The sequence below is a fragment of the Schistocerca nitens genome, chromosome 7 (assembly GCF_023898315.1).
Source record: "Schistocerca nitens isolate TAMUIC-IGC-003100 chromosome 7, iqSchNite1.1, whole genome shotgun sequence".
Lineage (NCBI taxonomy): Eukaryota > Metazoa > Arthropoda > Insecta > Orthoptera > Acrididae > Schistocerca > Schistocerca nitens.
The window spans coordinates 308,622,399-308,627,398 of record NC_064620.1 but is presented as its reverse complement, the minus strand read 5'-3'; the positions used below and the strand labels follow the sequence as shown (position 1 = coordinate 308,627,398).

At 55.0% G+C, this 5,000-nt stretch overlaps 1 non-coding gene across 1 annotated transcript in view; it reads right to left on the bottom strand.

The window, feature by feature from the left end:
* The window catches only part of LOC126197025 (small subunit ribosomal RNA), a 1,909-nt gene extending 376 nt beyond the window's left edge, over positions 1-1,533 (bottom strand). The window contains exon 1 of the ribosomal RNA XR_007539435.1: positions 1-1,533. This exon is cut by the window's left edge and continues 376 nt beyond it. This is a non-coding gene — a ribosomal RNA (small subunit ribosomal RNA).
* Positions 1,534-5,000: the final 3,467 nt, after the last annotated feature.

Sequence of the window (5,000 nt, the reverse complement as noted above, 5' to 3'; positions counted from 1 at the left end):
GTTATTGCTCAATCTCGTGCGGCTAGAAGCCGCCTGTCCCTCTAAGAAGAAAAGTAATCGCTGACAGCACGAAGGATGTCACGCGACTAGTTAGCAGGCTAGAGTCTCGTTCGTTATCGGAATTAACCAGACAAATCGCTCCACCAACTAAGAACGGCCATGCACCACCACCCACCGAATCAAGAAAGAGCTATCAATCTGTCAATCCTTCCGGTGTCCGGGCCTGGTGAGGTTTCCCGTGTTGAGTCAAATTAAGCCGCAGGCTCCACTCCTGGTGGTGCCCTTCCGTCAATTCCTTTAAGTTTCAGCTTTGCAACCATACTTCCCCCGGAACCCAAAAGCTTTGGTTTCCCGGAGGCTGCCCGCCGAGTCATCGGAGGAACTGCGGCGGATCGCTGGCTGGCATCGTTTATGGTTAGAACTAGGGCGGTATCTGATCGCCTTCGAACCTCTAACTTTCGTTCTTGATTAATGAAAACATACTTGGCAAATGCTTTCGCTTCTGTTCGTCTTGCGACGATCCAAGAATTTCACCTCTAACGTCGCAATACGAATGCCCCCGCCTGTCCCTATTAATCATTACCTCGGGTTCCGAAAACCAACAAAATAGAACCGAGGTCCTATTCCATTATTCCATGCACACAGTATTCAGGCGGGCTTGCCTGCTTTAAGCACTCTAATTTGTTCAAAGTAAACGTGCCGGCCCACCGAGACACTCAATAAAGAGCACCCTGGTAGGATTTCAACGGGGTCCGCCTCGGGACGCACGAGCACGCACGAGGCGGTCGCACGCCTTCGGCTCGCCCCACCGGCAGGACGTCCCACGATACATGCCAGTTAAACACCGACGGGCGGTGAACCAACAGCGTGGGACACAAATCCAACTACGAGCTTTTTAACCGCAACAACTTTAATATACGCTATTGGAGCTGGAATTACCGCGGCTGCTGGCACCAGACTTGCCCTCCAATAGATACTCGTTAAAGGATTTAAAGTGTACTCATTCCGATTACGGGGCCTCGGATGAGTCCCGTATCGTTATTTTTCGTCACTACCTCCCCGTGCCGGGAGTGGGTAATTTGCGCGCCTGCTGCCTTCCTTGGATGTGGTAGCCGTTTCTCAGGCTCCCTCTCCGGAATCGAACCCTGATTCCCCGTTACCCGTTACAACCATGGTAGGCGCAGAACCTACCATCGACAGTTGATAAGGCAGACATTTGAAAGATGCGTCGCCGGTACGAAGACCGTGCGATCAGCCCAAAGTTATTCAGAGTCACCAAGGCAAACGGACCGGACGAGCCGACCGATTGGTTTTGATCTAATAAAAGCGTCCCTTCCATCTCTGGTCGGGACTCTGTTTGCATGTATTAGCTCTAGAATTACCACAGTTATCCAAGTAACGTGGGTACGATCTAAGGAACCATAACTGATTTAATGAGCCATTCGCGGTTTCACCTTAATGCGGCTTGTACTGAGACATGCATGGCTTAATCTTTGAGACAAGCATATGACTACTGGCAGGATCAACCAGGGAGCTGCGTCAACTAGAGCTGAGCAGCCGGCCGCCCGGGAGTGTGTCCCGGGGGCCCGCGCGAACACGCAAGCGTCCGCTCAATTATTCTGCAAACAGGAGGAGGCTGGGCTCCCCTGCACGATACACCTCGAAACCCTCTCAGGTCCCGGCGGCGCGCAGCGCCGTCCTAAGTACTTGGTCGGGTTCGAGAGAGGCGCAATCGCCCGGAGATAGGCGAGTAGACGCTTTCAGTGCGACCACCCGTGCTCCCAACTGAGCTTGCCGCTGCCGACAGAGGCCCGGGAGCGTGCTGTCGTGGTGTTGCCGGCGGGAGACAACACGCGGCCACAAACAGTGACCGGGCAGCTCCAACGCCAGCGCCACAGAGGGGCAGAGCCCCACTTGGGTGCCAAAGCGAACTCTCCCAGCACAGCGCACGCGCCAACACATCCGCACAGCTGCGATACAAACCACCTGCGAGAACCGCGGGGGCGACCGAGCAGCAGACGGCGTCGCGGCGCCGAGTGCCGGGCGGCGGCGCATCCTCAACGCACACAGTCCTCAATCGGACCAGCACACTGCAGATGTCCACCGCGCTTCGCACCGGGCCCGGGAGGACCCACTTTGGCCGCACGGCGCCGCGCGCTGGGTGCGCCGGCACGCAGATGCGCCGCCTGCCGCCTCCGTCAGCCGGCGCGCCTGCCACTGGGCGCCCCCACCAGCCGGCTGCCGCGCGTGCGCCCACGCAGCGCGCGGCCAGCACGCCGGGCGCCCCCCCCTCACCGGCCGGGGACGGTCCCACCCAGCCACCGCCGCGTATCGCTTCATACCCACATGCCCACTCACGTTCGTGGGTATGACGGGTGTCGCTGAAGCAACCGGTTAATACCTGTACCGATCGTCGATATCAACGATTCACCTCCAGCGCGAACAACCGCGCAACAACGGATTTCCAGTTCATTTGCGTAACTTGGGCAGCAAACGTAGACATCCATCTACATTTGCGACTTCTACGAGTCTTGCATGCCTGGATGTTGTGTGTCACGACGCACTCCATCAGCATACATACACGCTGCGACGTGTGCACGAAAGAACACGTGGAAGGTGGCCAGCGTACGTATGCGAATGCCATTGCACAGCTGCGAAGCGCATTCAACACGCGAACTCCTGACCGACGAGCTAGAGGTGACAGGAGGGGAGGGGGGGGGGGCGGGGGCGATATACGTCCTATTGCAGTACACAATACAGTGGATAGCGGGACCATGTGGAAAGTAAGCAACACTCGCAAGATGTGAGGGTACGCACCGTAAAATGAATCAATACGCAGAACACCACAGTGTGCGCGAAGTGAACTATGTTGAGATGGTTGCAATTAGGCAACGCTACACGAATTCCTAGATTCATATAACTAACAATTACAGGGCAGGTTAAGGCGCAACGTGGGTTAGGTTAAGGCGCAACTTGGGTTAGGTTAGGGCGCAACGTGGGTTAGGTTAGGGCGCAACGTGGGTTAGGTTAGGGCGCAACGTGGGTTAGGTTAGGGCGCAACGTGGGTTAGGTTAGGGCGCAACGTGGGTTAGGTTAGGGCGCAACTTGGGTTAGGTGAGGGCGCAACGTAGGTTAGGTTAGGGCGCAACGTGGGTTAGGTTAGGGCGCAACGTGGGTTAGGTTAGGGCGCAACGTGGGTTAGGTTAGGGCGCAACGTGGGTTAGGTTAGGGCGCAACGTGGGTTAGGTTAGGGCGCAACGTGGGTTAGGTTTGGGCGCAACGTGGGTTAGGTTAGGGCGCAACGTGGGTTAGGTTAGGGCGCAACGTGGGTTAGGTTAGGGCCCAACGTAGGTTAGGTTAGGGCGCAACGTAGGTTAGGTTAGGGCGCAACGTAGGTTAGGTTAGGGCGCAACGTAGGTTAGGTTAGGGCGCAACGTAGGTTAGGTTAGGGCGCAACGTGGGTTAGGTTAGGGCGCAACGTGGGTTAGGTTAAGGCGCAACGTGGGTTAGGTTAAGGCGCAACGTGGGTTAGGTTAGGGCGCAACTTGGGTTAGGTTAAGGCGCAACTTGGGTTAAGTTAAGGCGCAACTTGGGTTAGGTTAAGGCGCAACTTGGGTTAGGTTAAGGCGCAACTTGGGTTAGGTTAAGGCGCAACTTGGGTTAGGTTAAGGCGCAACTTGGGTTAGGTTAAGGCGCAACTTGGGTTAGGTTAAGGCAGAAGTTGGGTTAGGTTAAGGCAGAAGTTGGGTTAGGTTAAGGCAGAAGTTGGGTTAGGTTAAGGCAGAAGTTGGGTTAGGTTAAGGCAGAAGTTGGGTTAGGTTAAGGCAGAAGTTGGGTTAGGTTAAGGCAGAAGTTGGGTTAGGTTAAGGCAGAAGTTGGGTTAGGTTAAGGCAGAAGTTGGGTTAGGTTAAGGCAGAAGTTGGGTTAGGTTAAGGCAGAAGTTGGGTTAGGTTAAGGCAGAAGTTGGGTTAAGGGATGGTGTGTGTGGGGGGGGGGTGGGGTGGCGAGGTTCGTTGATAGTGATGGTAGTAAGTGGACGCCTGAGGCACTATCAGATATGTCACGTCAGTTGCACTTGTGGCTCATGGCAGGTGGCGCGCCCGTTCTGTGTTTGTGGCAAAGGAGTGGCACACCTGTGTCTTTCATTCCTGCCATTGTTTATGTGCTGTGAGATGCGGCAGTGTGGTGCTGTTGGGTGCACCCCTGTGTAGGACATGTGTGGGTGTTGGTGGCGTATCTGAGCAATGGTGGTTGTAGGAAGAGTGGGATATTCAGTTTTCTGGTTCGACGTCCCGGTCTGGTTATCATAGTGTGGATGGTGTACTGTGGCCGAGAGGATGCACTGGATGTTGTTCCATGCTGGTACTTAGATGTTGTGTCTGCGTCTGTTACAGGCATAGACTAGTGGGTGATGGAGTGTGTGGGTGACGTGTGGTTGACATTGTGTGCACAGACGTTCAGCATGTATAGGGACAGTTGTATGTGTTATCTATATTCCGATGACTGCGCGTATTACTAAGCACCGCCGTGTATAAGCTTAATGTATGTATAGTCAATGCCTGTTCTATCTCTGTACAGTAGTAGCGGTGCGACTGCACTAGCTAGCTACACCTCGCGGCATCGTCCCCCGGTGTATGGCATATGATTATAAACATTCTGTCTATTAGTCAAAACCGGTGGTGTGACTACGTCACATGTTTGAGGTGGGGGGACGCAACACCGTGCCGGTGGGTCAGGGCTGCGAAACACTTTCCCCACACTGGGGGCTCGGACCCTCATTACTCGTCCCAGTAATATATTGCGGAGCGCACATAGCCATTGCCCAGAGTCTTTGCGACTGCGAGTGCAACGCCCACGGGGACCGACGTGGATGGGGCGGCCCATAGCTGATCGCTCAGCATCGGAATCCGTACAGTGAGCGACGCGGTCGCGCACAGACTTAGAGCACGTTTAGGGACAGCGGGAATGTCGAATATTGGATAAAACTCTTCATGAAACGC